We start from the raw sequence: 15,380 nt of genomic DNA on the forward strand, positions 1-15,380 counted from the left end.
TTCAAAAAATGCAAATACATTTTTCTGAGGAAGAAAAACTCAAAAGCTGCATTTGATGGAAAGAAGCAATTGTCAAAGCAACCCGACTAAGCTTAGCAGGTTATGTTTGCAGTTAGGAAAGAAATATGGGCTGCTGTTCATTTAGGACCTTATGGAAGGAGGTTAGAGAGAAGAGGATAGATATGTAAGTGATGATTCATTAGGAGAAAGAGGGAATGTTAGAGATCAGCCATTACTGCCACCTCATTATATAAATTAATCATAAGCCATATACAGACATTTACTGTGAAGTATCTAAAGGCACCAGAATGCCTCACCGCTGTGGGAAGGTGCCCCAAAATACTTGTGTCTTAAATAAAATCAAACAGGGGTCAGTGGTCATGGGTTAACAGCAGCTCACACAAGACATATTAGTTCTTGGGGAGTAGGGTGGGGAAAAGAAGCAAGAAGGAATATTTATTTATTTATTTATTTATTTATTTATTTATTTATATTATTGTTAATAATAATGGAAGCCATTTTATCAAATGCTTATTACATGTTTAATATAGTGTCAGGTGTTTCACATAAATTACCTCATTCAATCCCAGAATGACTCTAAGACATAAACACATATCATTTCCATTTCACAGGTAAGGAAGCTAAATCTTAGGTTAAGAAACTTACTCGAGGTCAAATAGCTTTTAGGTGGTGAACCTGTAAATGGAGGTTGGACTTCAAAACATATGCTCCAAATTGCTCTTCTTGACACCAAGTTGCATCCCCCTTGCTACAGCCCTTATCCCAGCCACCATCATCTCACCCCTGTACTGTTGCAACAGGCTGTCACCTCTCTGGTCCTACACAGTCCACAACATCCAGTGAACTTCCTAAACATAACTCGGACTACATCACCTTCCTGTATCAAGCCATCCAGCCGCTCTCCACCACACATAAAATAAAATGCAAGTTATCACCCTGCAAGTCCCTGTTCCCTGTAAAGCCTCATCTCTGCCAGACTCTCTGGTTTCAGTCATCACCTCCACTCTGTCCCTGTCTCTGTACGCCAGTCACACCCACCTCTTTGCTATTCCTCAACACACTGTTTTTGTTCTTACCTCATGGCATTGCTACTTGCTGCTCTTTCTACCAAAAATGCTCTTCTTTGAAATCTTCACACAGCTCACTCTATCTCATTATTCAGGTCTCAATTCAAATATCAGCTCCTCAGAGATTTCCCCACACCCCTTGGCTGAAGAAGCTGTCCTCTGCCCCACACCAACAGTTTTTACTTCTTCACCCATATAAATATAATTACTTGACAGCAGGAACTATAGAACTTATGTTCTTCACTGTAAGCCCAGGACCTAGAACAGTGTCTGATACATACTTTAGTCACTCAAGACATATTTGTTTCCTCAAATACTGGTATCCTTAAAGTGCCATACCCACATGCCTAACCTCTCTCTCTCTTTTTCTCTCTCTTTCTCTCTATCTATAGCATTAATTTTCTGTGGAGTATGTGAGCTTGTTGTCACCTTGCAGAAGTAGGATTAATACCCCCCAATCAAAATTTGGTTTGAATTTCAAGACTAAGGATGGCACACATAGACCAAGAGGGTACAAAAAGATTATTACTTACATGAGTTATGCATCAAAAATAGAGACAAACAAAAAAATAGTAACTATATGAAGTGATGAATAGATGGTTGTGATTAAACATTAAGCTGTACACCTTAAATATATACAATATTTGTTTGTCCATTGTACTTCAATAAACCTGAAAAAAATGGAGTCACACTCTATTCCAATTCATCCCTGATGTGTGACTGGTAACGAAAATATTTCACAGATTTAGTTTAGTTCAAACTTTTTATGTAAGCTATTATAGCACCTGCAGCCTGAGACAGGTAGGAGAGGTAAATGCTCCATTGAATATTTTGTTCAAGACCCCAGCATTATGTATTCTGAGAACTGAAATGAATTCCTTGGTCCCTATCAATGTGTGGAATGCCAAAGATGATAAACAGTGCCATGGTGAGGCCTTGTATTGTGTCTTTAATATGTGTAGAGAAATATGTGACCTTAATTTATATTTAGATACCTGTGGGGAAAGAGATTCCAAGAGTTCTTTAACCCACATGAGGCAACCTTGGGTAAGGAATTGTTTGCATTGGCCAGACCAGATGGTCAGACTATTGGCAGTGGCCCAAAGATCTGTAGAAATGTGCAGATGAGGCCGGTTGTTGGCCAAGCCCTCCAGTGCTAAGATGACTACCTATAGTTTGGCCAACTGAGCTAACCCTTGGGTCCTGTCCTTTCTCAGAAACATCCTGATTAAGGGATGAAAAGAAGCAGCTTTGAAGCAAGCTCCATTAAGTGTCACAGTGATAATATCATTGGTTAACTGAATGAACTCCCTTTGGTATTCATTCTGTTGATCCTAAGGGGCTCCCCAGGTATTCAAAGGTTCTAAGAGGCAGGTGACCTCTTCTAGCACTATGGCATCTGGCAAAGGATTGAGTACAGGGGAAGTTACCCTCTCTTGTAGGTGGGTTATACAGAAAGCCCAGTTATTGGCTCTATCCTGTAGCAAGGAGGTCTTACTAGCCATGCTGAGCTTGCTGCTTTCATTATCTATGTCATAATAGGCAGGTGGATATGGAGAGTCACAGACTCAGGACCTGAGAAAGTCTACATTTCTAGGAAAGTACAGTATGTGCCATCTAATGGCATATAGCATTGGGTCAAGGAGGGCAGTTTCTTGTATCAGAAGTGCACGGGCAACTAATGGACATCATGGATATTCTAGGGACTCTAAGAGGTATGACAGAAGGTCACTAAAGCCTCTACAGTAAAGGAGTCTATGGGGGCCTAATAGGAGTGCCTGTTCCAAATCAATTTAGACAGATTCTAGAGCCTTTTATTGCAGGGCATCTCATTCAAAGTGGGCCTTTTTGCAAATACAGAACAAATGGACTTAAATAAAATTTGTATTATGAGTAATGTTGCCTCCAGAATAAAAAGAAATGTCTAAATGATTTTAGGCTTGCTTTAACAATGTGGGTACTAAGAAGGCTAAAAGCTGTCTTTTCACACTGTCAGGACTGGAGCAGCCATTAGCTTACCACGTAATTTTCAAGAACTTAACTGAGGTGGTATGGTCTTGTACTATGTGTGGGAGTAATGGGTCCTCCTCTTTTGTGAGTTCCTTTGTGAATGTTTTTATGTCCTGAATAAGCATGTCATATGAATCAGTGTGATGTCATACCTGTACATCTGGAAAAAGCTAGACGTGGTTAAGATATTGCCTGCAAAGATTATGTGAGATGACAGGAATGGGAGAGCTATCCCACCGAGTACCCAGGTAAAGGTGTATTGTGGCCCTTTAAAGGTGAAGGTTATTCATTAGTTGCTAATGAATCATCGAACTTTACATCAAAAACCAGGGATGTACTGTGTGGTGACTAACATAATAAAAAATATTATTATAAAAAAAAAGGTGAAGGTTAACTATAGCTGAGAGACTCCTGAAATAGGCACTGAATAGAACATGTTAGCCAAATACAGTGTTGTGACTGCAAAGTATTTATCAGTTACTTATTAGATGGAATCAGTAGTTTCAGTAATATTAGATATGGACTTCTAATGGGTGGGACCATTACACTAAGGGCATGAAAATTCACACTGAGGCACCATTCATATTTTCCAGGTTTAAAAACAAAGTCAAATTTGACTGTTAAATGCAGAAGCAGTGGGGATAATCACACCTTCTCTAAAATAGGTCTTATATAATGGGTTTCAATCTTTGAAGTCCTTGTTTTCATTTAGATTGGGCCTTTTAAAAAAATCTGGGGTGAAAGGTGTTATTTTAACTAGAGAGAAAGGTCCATAGGGTCATATTTTTTCAAATTGGTAAGTGCCAGAGACTTACTTTTATTACTCACTGGGTCAGACTGTCCATGAGCACTAGAGAACGTTTCAGGGCAATGAATACTTTGGCAATGGAGAATTTGGGCAAGGCAATAGTTCTGATGGTTAAGGTTACGCTTATCTATTTGTTTCTATTTTATGTTCAGTTAAATCCCTGGCTGTTTTTATTAGCTTGCCCAGATTTGGGCCAGAAGGGAAAGAAGGAGGTATGAGGCTTAAAAGCTGTCAATAGTCAAACATCAAAAATGGGATCAGGATGGGGTGCCTGGGTGGCTCAGCTGGTTAAGCTTCCGACTCTTGGTTTTGGCTCAGGTCATGATTTCAGGATCATGGGATCAAGCCCTGCGTCAGGCTTGGTGATCAGCGTGGAGTCTGCTTAAGTTTCTCTCCCCCTCTCCCCCTACCCTCCCCTGTCCCACTTGCACTAAATAAATAAATAAATAAATAAATAAATAAATAAATAAATAAAATATGGTATCAGATTCATTCTTACACACTGCCAATCCCCCATACACCACCCCTCTCCCCATCTGGGCCCCCCCAAACACACAGAAATACCAAGTTCTTTTCTTACTCTCCAGTGGGACAAAGTGTTAGGAAATTTATTTTCAATCCCCAGTTCTCATCTAGTCCTTATTCCCAATGTCCAGCTAACTATGGACTGGCTGGTCTGGGGCCCAAACTTGCAGGATTCCACCTCCCTCCCTTCTCATATACTCCCTTTCTTTCCCCTCTTTATCATCAGAGAACAGAGACACACACATCTCCTTTTTGCAACTGGTTGGTGTTTTATTCATCAACACCCCCGTACTTTATTTGGTCTCCACACAGGTGACCATTTGGGTAAGTTTTGATCTCTACATGAGCAGCCATCTCTCCAGCGCTTCTTCTGGAGAGGTAACAGCTACTTCAAGGTCTCTGACCCCTGGTAGGCATAGAGCATTGCTTGAAGTAGGAGAAAGGCTTTCTTGATCCGTCTTTGGCTGATTTTCATTCTTTCTTTTACGCTGCCTGTGGTAACAGACTAGTATCGTTGACTTTCTCCCCTTCTTACGCTTTTCCGCATTCTGTTGAAGGGCTAATTTAACCTTCCTTAGTATCTTCCGCACCTAGTAGGAAAACAGAGTGAGCCCAGAAAGACATTGGTTTTGGGGAAGAGGATGGAAATAGATGGGAAGAGGGACTTTAAAAGAATGGGTACAGACTAAGGAGGGGTTTTGTGCCAGATAAGGGCAGGATAGGGGTCTTGGATGGGGGATTGATGGAGAAGAGGAAGAGGTGCATGAGTAGGGTAATCTGACCTTCTCACTTTCTTTGTCCTTGGATTGACAAGGGGTGCTCTTGCTTTCAGTCACAGCAGGGACTTGTTGTTTCGGGGTTTCTGTTTCTGTATCTGCATCTGAGTTAGACCCCTCCACTTCTTCAGTAACCTCTGCCATGTTGTAGCAACAGTGCCCACTCCAGGCCTCCTGACCGCTCTATATATAGCCTGCCAGGACAATGAGGAGCCACACCCTTTAGCTTTGATTGGTCAGTAGGAAATTCCTCCAGCCAATGGTAGCCCTGCAGTGGCTTGCCGTCACAAAGCACCTTGTGTGAAAAGCCATGGGAGGAGGGGAAGCAAGCAGAGGAGTTCAGATGCTCTGGTTAGAGAAAGAGGGAGCTTTCTCAACATCCCCTAAAGAGCCCTCTCAAACTGACCTGTCATTCATTCTCATCTCCTCTGGTTCAATTACTATGGTACACATGGCAGGGAGAAGGTGATTATTCCAAGCCATTACCCATGACCACTCCCATTCAGCTGTTCATTCTGTCATCTCCCAGCGCTCATCACTACCTAGTATTTTGTGTTTTCTTAATAAACTTTTAATTTTACAACAGTTTTAGATATACAGAAAAATTGTGAAAATAATACCCATATATCCCATGCCCAATTTCCCTTATTTATTCATGTCCTATTATAGTATGATACATTTGTTAAACTTAGTGAATCAACAGCGAAACTCTTATTAACTAAAGTCTGTACCTTATTCAGATTCCCTTAGTTTTTACTAATTCCTTTTTCTGTCATCTAGGATACCACATTAAATTTAGTTAACATGTCATGCCTTTTTAGGCTTCTCTTAGCTGTGACAGTTTTTAGACTACTTGTTTTTGAGGATCTTGACAGCTTGGGAATATTTTTTGATATTTGCTCTTTGTTTTTTACATTAGGTCCTCAGACATTATTAATCTTTTTTTCAGTTACCTCTTTTTCATTTTTTTTATTTTTTTAAATTTGTTATTATGTTATGTTTGTCACCATACAGTACATCATTAGTTTTTGATGTAGTGTTCCAAGATTCATTGTTTGAGTATAACACCCAGTGCTCCATGCAATACGTGCCCTCCTTAATACCCACAACCAGGCTAGCCCATCCACCCCCCTGAAACCCTCAGTTTGTTTCCCAGAGTCCATAGACTATGGACTGTCGTGGTTCATTCCCCCCTCTGTTTACCCCCCTTTCCTTCTTCCCTTCCGTCTCCTACCGATCTCCCTGCTATTCTTTATGTTCCACAAATGAGTGAAACTATATGATAATTGTCTTTCTCTGCTTGACTTATTTCACTTAGCTTGGGATTTATTTCACTTAGCATAATCTCCTCCAGTCCCATCCATGTTGCTGCAAATGTTGGGTAATCGTTCTTTCTGATGGCTGAGTAATATTCCATTATATATATAGACCACATCTTCTTTATCCATTTGTCTGTTGAAGGGCATCTCAGCTCCTTCCACAGTTTAGCTATTGTGGGCAATGCTGCTATGAACACTGGGGTGCATATGGCCCTTCTCTTCACTACGTCTGTATCTTTGGGGTAAATACCCAGTAGTGCAATTGCTGGGTCATAGGGTAGCTCTATTTTTAACATTTTGAGGGACCTCCACACTGTTTTCCAAAGTGGCTGTACCAACTTGCATTCCCACCAACAGTGTAAGAGGGTTCCCCTTTCTCCACATCCTCTCCAGCATTTGTTGTTTCTTGCCTTGTCAATTTTTGTCATTCGAACTGGTGTAAGGTGGTATCTCAAGGTGGTTTTGATTTGAATTTCCCTGATGGCTAATGATTTTGAACATTTTTTCATGACATTATTAATCTTATAGCTGAAAGTTTATACATTTTCCCAACCTTTCCCTATTTCCTACACTCCTAAGCCCCTGGCAATATTTTCCACTCTCTCTTTCTATGAGTTTGACTTTTTTAAAAAATATATTCCACATATAAGTGGTACCATGCCGATTTGTCCTCTGTCTGGTTTATTTCACTTAGCATAATACTCCCTCAAGGTCCATCCATGTTGTCACAAAAGGCAGGACTTCCTCCTTTCTCGTGGCTGAATAATATATATAATATACCACATATACATTGCCTAATATTTTGGTCTTACCTAAAACTCCTCTGAGCTAATGTGCCCATATTTAAGTCTCAATAGAGACATGAATTATCGCACTTCCCTCCAACACTTGGCTCTACCAGGCAACTTTTCCAGGTTATGTGTATGTGTGTGTGTGTTTATGTGTGTGTGTGTGTGTGGTTACTGGACATACTCCAGTAAGGTTCTTCTCTGCCCTGCTCATATTTACGTTTCTTCTTCTAGAGAACCCCAAATCAAATCAGTACCATCAGGGTTACGGACCTCCCATGGCAATGGTTGAATTAATCCTTTGTCTTTGTCACAGGAGTGCCATGGGTATTTCTCTCTAGAACCCTGAGGATGTATCTCTCTTGTGTGTGTGGAGGGGGATGGGAGAGAGAGAGAGAGAGAGAGAGAGAGAGAGAGAGAGAGAGGTATAAACACGAAGCAGAAACATTTTGTAAGGTCCTAGTGAGTTGTCTGCTTTTGGAAGTGTGACTTCAGCATCCCGCATAGTAAATGTTCTTCCCCCACATAAGTGACGACCCAATAAGCCTATATATTAAACAGACTATCAGTCTTTCCTTTTAGCTCCATATAGAAAGGGGGCCAAACCTGGTCGAGACACAGCCATTGTTTACAAGGCAAGAGTCATTCCCTTGAGCTTAGTGTCAGTCACAGAGTACTTTGGAATTGAGACACATGATTTAATCTGAGACCCACAAATAGGTCTAGGATGAGACATATAATCCATGACTGCTTTAAGTAGGGCTCCAATCCAATCTTGTCACTATATGCCAATTTGCTAAACTGACATGTTGGTCAAATCTTCAGCAGACTCTTGGTAGAATTCATAAATGTAGCACAAAGGATCACAGTTCAAAGTACAAGCTAGTCAGTGGGCAGTAGCTCAAAGTGCATGCTCACCAGCATGTAGCAGAGCCAGTTAGGAAGCCAAAGCAAGAGAAGAAAGACCCCTGGTGGTGGTGGAAAGTACCCTGATGTCCTGCTTACAGGGCCAATTACTGTGATCACTCCATAGAGACAGAATGACATCCCAAATTTGGTTGGATGTAAAGACTAATGACACATTCACCAAGAGAGTATGAGAAAGCTTGTTACTCACATAATGAGGCTTTCTGGAGAGAGAAGGGCAGGCTCTCAAACAGGTTTAAGAATGACTTGAGAGCACAGAAAAAAGAGACTGGCTTGGTTTTTATGATGACAAGGGAATGAAGCTGCAGTGAGTGTTCCCACACAGAGGTCAGGTCTTGCGTGGTCTTAACTTCCTACTGGCCCCATAGGAGAGAGTATCTGGGCTTTCTTATCAGATATAGATAAGTAGGGGAAGAGAAAGTAGTAGGGCTCTTTTATAAAATAGTGTTGTTAAATGAAAGATGTTCTAGTACAACTTAGAATTCTCACAACCATTATGAAGCTTCTCATATTGTTTTTAGTTTAAGCTGCTTTTCACTAGATTAGTATTTCCCAAATTATGCTTCTTTAAATATTATTTAAGGTGGCTTAGAATTATCCTGGTTCATCAACAGAGAAACTGTTTAAGAGAAAAGACTACTAGCATCAGCAAGCCTGACAGGCTATAGGAGAGCAGAACTAATTGCACTATCTGCTGAATTATGTAGGGTTTCTTATATTTTCCCCATCCCAGCTGATTACTGTGGCATCCAAAGACTATAATAATTATAGAAACTAACATTTATTGACCATTAACTCTATGTAGGAATTATGCTAAATATTCATATCCATATTTAAAACTCATCACAACTCTATTGAGGTAAGTGGCAAAATAGCACTTATTGCCAGCTCTGCTGGGACTCCTGAGGCCATCTCCATTCTAATTGAAGAAGCAGAAAAGAACATAGAGGAGGGTACATAGAGGAGGGAATATTTACAGGTCAGGTTCAAAAGGGGCATGCATTACTCCTACTCACTTTTCATTGCCAAAAATTCACATAGCCACACCTAACTGCAAAAAGAAGAGGAGAACTTGAATGTTGGAGATCAGCTAGCGATCTCTGTCTCCACTATCCTGTTCATCACAATCTCCAAGATTTAGGGTAGGGCCTAGCACATGGTAAGTGGTTACAAATTTTTCTGTCAAATGAATGTGTTTGAGCTCTTTTGGTCAGTTATGGAGATTAGAGACATACAGAAGTTGCTTAAGCAATGGTTTCTTAAATATGACACCAAAAGCACAATCAAGCAAGGAAGAGTAAATTGGACTATATAAAAATTTTAGAAATGTTTTCTCCTGCAAAAAATACTATCAAGAAAGTGAAAAGGCACACCAGAGAAAAATGGAAAAATATTTGCAAATCATATATTTGATAAAGGTCAGGTATCCAGAGTACAAAAAGAACCCTTACAACAAAAATACAAATTACCCAATTAAAAATTAGATAAAGGACTTGGATAGACATTTTGCCAACAAAGAAATACAAATAGCCAACAAACACATGAAAATATCCTCAATGTCATTAGTCATTAGGGAAATACAAATCAAAACCATGATGAAATACCACTTCACACCCACTAGGAAGGCTATAATTTTAAATAAATTAGGGAGGGAGGCCCAAGATGACAGTATAAGATCTTGAACTTACCTCCTTCCATGGACACACCAAATTTATAGCTACATATGGATCATTTTCCTCTAATAAGATCTGAAAACTAGATGAACTGCTCTCCACAACAAAGGATAAAAGGACCACATTGAGACAGGTAGGAGAGGCAGAGACACAGTCACACACACACACACACACACACACACACACACCAAAAACCCACCTTCCCCTGCATGGTGATGCACAATAGAGAAGGATCTCACCAGACAGGTGCTTTTCCTGAATGAATGAAAGGCTGATGTCCTATATAGGGCACCTTAGTCTCTAGGTTCTGCACCAGAAAGATGAGCCCCCAGAACATCTGGCTTGAAAAACCAATGGGGCTGACATCTGGGGCCCAAAGTGCTATAGGAGACAGATTCCCCTCTTGGAGGGCTCACATGTGGTTTCACTTACCCCAAGGCCCAGCAAAAAAACCTGCAGTTTGAAAAGTGCCTAGACTATATATAAGAGAGATTCATTTACTGATCTGGGGGCATCTGCTGGAGGGACAGAGGACAGTTAAGATGCTCCCTGGAAACAGAGATATTGCTGGATGCCATTGTTGTACCCTCACACCCTCCACACAGCCTGCTAGCACAGGCAGGTAAGCTCAAACACAGCACCCTCCCACTATGTTGCTGGGAATGGGAGGGGCGAGCAGTCCCAGCACGTGCCAAGGCTGAAGAGTGTGGGTAATCGCAATGTCTCGCTGCTCCCTGGCTGGGGCAGGGTAGCACAAACAGTCATGGAGCTCTTCCACTCCCTAGCTTAAGTCTGTAAGTGTAGGTTGTTGTGATACTCCCCCACTCCCTAGCTGGGACTAGCAAGAGTGAGTGGTCATGGCATTCTCCTGCTCTCAGACTAAAGCTGGCACATGTCCATAGACAAGTCACTCTCCCAGTGCACTGCTAAAGCCCATGGGGATGTAGATTCAAGACACTGTCCCACTGCCTTTCTGAAGCCAGTGAGCATTCCCTATCTCCAACATTCTCCAGGTGCCATGCTAAAGCCAGTTAAGTGTACACAATCCACACAGAGGACACCCCTTGGTTGTCTGGCCCTGTGGCCAATAGAATTGGTGTTCCAGAGCTTCATGAGACCATAACAATTGGAAAGATAGTTCTTGGCAGGCCACCACACCCACGGCACTGCATAGACAGCAGACTGAAAGATAATATCCCAGTCTCCTATAAAAAAAGGCCTATTTAGGCATCCAGCCTGTGCAGTGGGACCCACCTGCGGAGTTAGTGTAGTTTAAATTTGTCAATTTTGCTGATCTTATCAAACAACCAGTTTTTGTAGAGAAAAAAGATGGCGGAGGAGTAGGGGACCTGAACCGAGCTGGATATCTACCAGATCATCTTGAACACCCATGAAATCAGCCTGAGACGCAGGAAGACACACCTGGATCTCTACAAACAAACAACTCCCGTGCCAAGTATTGAGGTACGAAGTGGGGAGCTGTGAATCCGCGCACAGATATGAGAAGATAAATGGAAGGGGGAGGGAGCCGCCGGGCTAGGGTGCTGGGAAACAGTAGCCACCTGCACTGGGGAGCAGGCCAGACTTGCAGACCGGTACCCGCAAGAAAGTGGACTGAGACCATGAGCCTGGAACGCGCGTGTGACCTCACCGAAAACCAGAGCTCTGGAGCACTCACTGGAACCGGACTGATACTGGGAGCTTGGGAGCACGCGTGTGACCAGACTGAAAACCGGTGCTCTGGAGTGCATGCGGACCACACTGAAACAGAGAGCTCGGGAGCGTGCACAGGAACTGGGGGCAGCTGGTGGTGTTAGAAGCACAAAGGACAGAGACATGTGGGCCCTGAAAGTGAGGGCTGGGACACTGGCTGTGGGGGGCACAACTTGGACGCTGCAGGGTTTTCAGCAGCACCGACAGAAACAGAGTTAAAGGGGCCAAGAGAACTCAGTGGAGAGGGGACTGTAATCTCTCTGTTCTGAGACAGAGGCTGGGATACGGCCACTGCTGCTCTGACTCTCAGAAGAGTCACAGAAAACCATCAGGGAAAGCTGCCAGAGAACAAAAGCCCAGAAACACCGGTTTGCATTGTGCCCATCCCCGCCACCCCCCCCCCCAGGGGACAAGGCGACTCTACCCAAACAGGGTTTCCTGAATATCAGCATGGCAGGCCCCTCCCCCAGAAGGCAGGCTGAAAAATCAAGAAGCCCACATCCCTAAGGTCCTTATAAAACAAGTGCACACTGCCTGGGTCCTGGTCAATAATTTGGGCTGTGGGCAACCCCGCAACCTCTCCTCATCAGAATGACCAGGAGGAGAAATCCCCCCCAGCAAAGAAAAGATAATGAGTCTGTGGCCTCTGCCATAGAACTGATGGATATGGATATAACCAAATTGTCAGAAACGGAGTTCAGAGTAACAATGGTCAAGATGATGTGTAGGCTTGAAAAAACTATTAGCGAAAATATTAATGAGAATATAGAATCTCTAAGGGCAGAAATGAGAGTGAGTCTGGCAGAAATTAAAAATGCTATGAATCAAATGCAGTCTAAACTGGATGCTCTGACGGCCAGGGTAAATGAGGCAGAAGAACGAATTAGTGAATTGGAAGATAGGATGATAGAAAAGAAGGAAAAAATGGGAACTTGGCTCAAAAAATCCAATCTCAAGAATGTAGATTATGGGAGATTACTGACTCAGTGAAACGTTCCAATGTCAGAATCACTGGCATCCCCGAGGAGGTGGAGAAGGAGAGAGGTCTAGAAGAGATATTTGAACAAACTGTAGCTAAGAACTTCCTTAATCTGGCAAAGGAAACAGGCATTCATGTCCAAGAGGCAGAGAGGACCCCTCCCAAGATCAATGAGAAAAGACCAACTCCACGTCACATAACAGTACAATTTGCAAATATTAGATCCAAGGATACAATCTTGAAAGCGGCCAGGGGGAAGAGAATCCTTACCTACAGAGGGAGGAACATCAGATTAACGTCAGACCTGTCTACACAGACCTGGCAAGCCAGGAAAAGCTGGCAAGTCATATTCAGAGCACTAAGTGAGAAGAACATGCAGCCAAAGATCTTTTATCCAGCAAGGCTGTCATTCAGAATTGAGGGAGAGACAAGGACTTTCCAAGACTGGCAGAAACTGAAAGAATATGTGACCACCAAGCCAGCCCTGCAAGAAATATTAAGGGGGGTTCTATAAAAGTAAAAAGGCCCAAGAGTGATACAGAACAGAAATTTAGAATCCATAGAACCAAAGACTTCACATGCAACATGACATCATTAAAATCATCTCTCAATAATCACTCTCAATGTGAATGGCCTAAATGCTCCCATAAACGCCACAGGGTTGCAGATTGGATAAAAAGACATGACCCATCCATTTGCTGTCTACAAGAGACTCATTTTGAACCTAAAGATACATCCAGACTGAAAGTGAAGGGATGGAGTACCATTTTTCATGCCAACGGACCTCAAAAGAAAGCTGGGGTAGCAATTCTCATATCAGACAGATTAGATTTTAAACTAAAGACTAGTTAGAGATACAGAAGGACACTATATTATTCTTAAAGGAGGTATCCAACAGGTGGATATGACTATTATAAATATCTATGCCCCCAACAGGGGAGTAGCTAGATACACAAGACAACTCTTTACCAGAAAAAAGAGACATATAGATAATAATATGTTAATAGTAGGGGACATTAACACTCCACTCTCAGCAATAGACAGATCACCTAAGAAGAAAATCAACAAAGAAACAAGAGCTTTGAATGACATACTGGACCACATGGACCTCATAGATATATACAGAACACTACACCCCGGAACAACAGAACACTCATTCTTTTCGAATGCACATGGGACTTTCTCCAGAATAGACCATATACTGTGTCACAAAACAGGTCTCAACCGATACCAAAAGACTGAGATTATTCCCTGCATATTCTTAGACCACAATGCTTTGAAACTGGAACTCAATCACAAGGAAAAATTTGGAAGAAACTCAAACACTTGGAAACTAAGAACCATCCAGCTCAAGAATGATTGGGTAAACCAGGGAATTAAGATGAGCTTAAGCAATTTATGGAAACCAATGAGAATGAAAACATATCAGTCCAAAACCTATGGGACCCTGCAAAGGCAGTCCTAAAGGGAAAATATATAGTCATCCAAGCCTCACTCAAAAGAATAAAAAAATCTAAAATGCAGTTTTTATATTCTCACCTCAAGAAGCTGGAGCTGGAACAGAAGAACAGGTCTAACCCACGCATGAAAAGGCAATTGATCAGGATTAGAGCAGAGATCAATGATTTAGAAACCAAGAGCACAGTAGAGCAGATCAACAAAACTAGAAGCTGGTTCTTTGAAAGAATAAATAAGATTGATAAGCCACTGACCAGACTTATTCAAAAGAATAAAGGACCCAAATTTATAAAATTATGAATAAAAGGGAAAAGATCATGACCAACACCAAAGAAATAGGAAGGATCATTAGAAACTATTATCAACAACTATATGCCAATAATTTAAGCAACTTGGAAGAAATTAATGTCTTCCTGGAAAGCTATAAACTGCCAGGTCTGAAACAGGAAGAAATTGATTATTATTTAAACAGACAGATTAATTATGAAGAGATTGAAACAGTGATCAAAAACCTCCCCAGAAACAAGAGTCCAGGACCTAATGGATTCCCTGGGGAATTCTACCAAACATTCAAAGAAAAAATAATACCTATTCCCCTGAAGCTGTTTCATAAAATAGAAACGGAAGGAAAACCATCAAACTCATTCTATGAGGCCAGTATTACCTTGATCCCCAAACCAAGCAAAGACCCCATCAAAAAGGAGAATTATGGACCGACATCCCTGATGAATATGGACATCAAAATTCTCAACAGGATCCTAGCTAATAGGATCCAACAGTACATTAAAAGGATTATCCATCACAACCAAGTGGGATTCATCCCTGGGATGCAAGGGTGGTTCAACATTCACAAATCGATCAGGGTGATACAGCATATCAACAAGAAAAGAGTCGAGAACGATATGATCCTCTCAATTGATGCAGAAAAAGCATTTGACAAAATACAGAATCCTTTCCTGATTAAAACACTTCAGAGTGTAGGGATAGAAGGTACATTCCTCAATTTCATAAAAACCATCTATGAAAAGCCTACAGCAAATATCATTCTCAATGGGGAAAAGCTGAAAGCCTTTCCCTTAAGATCAGGAACATGACAAGGATGGCCACTCTCACCATTATAATTCAACATAGTACTAGAAGTCCTTGCAACAGCAATCAGACAACACAAAGGGATAAAAGGTATCCAAATTGGCAAAGAAGAAGTCAAACTGTCTCTCTTCCCAGATGACATGATATCCTATATGGAAAATCCAAAAGAATCCACCCCCAAACTACTAGAAGTTATAGAGCAATTCAGTAATGTGGCAGGATACAAA

The sequence above is a fragment of the Ursus americanus genome, chromosome X, assembly GCF_024610735.1.
Source record: "Ursus americanus isolate L20-20 chromosome X, mUrsAme1.1.p, whole genome shotgun sequence".
Classification (NCBI taxonomy): Eukaryota; Metazoa; Chordata; class Mammalia; order Carnivora; family Ursidae; genus Ursus; species Ursus americanus.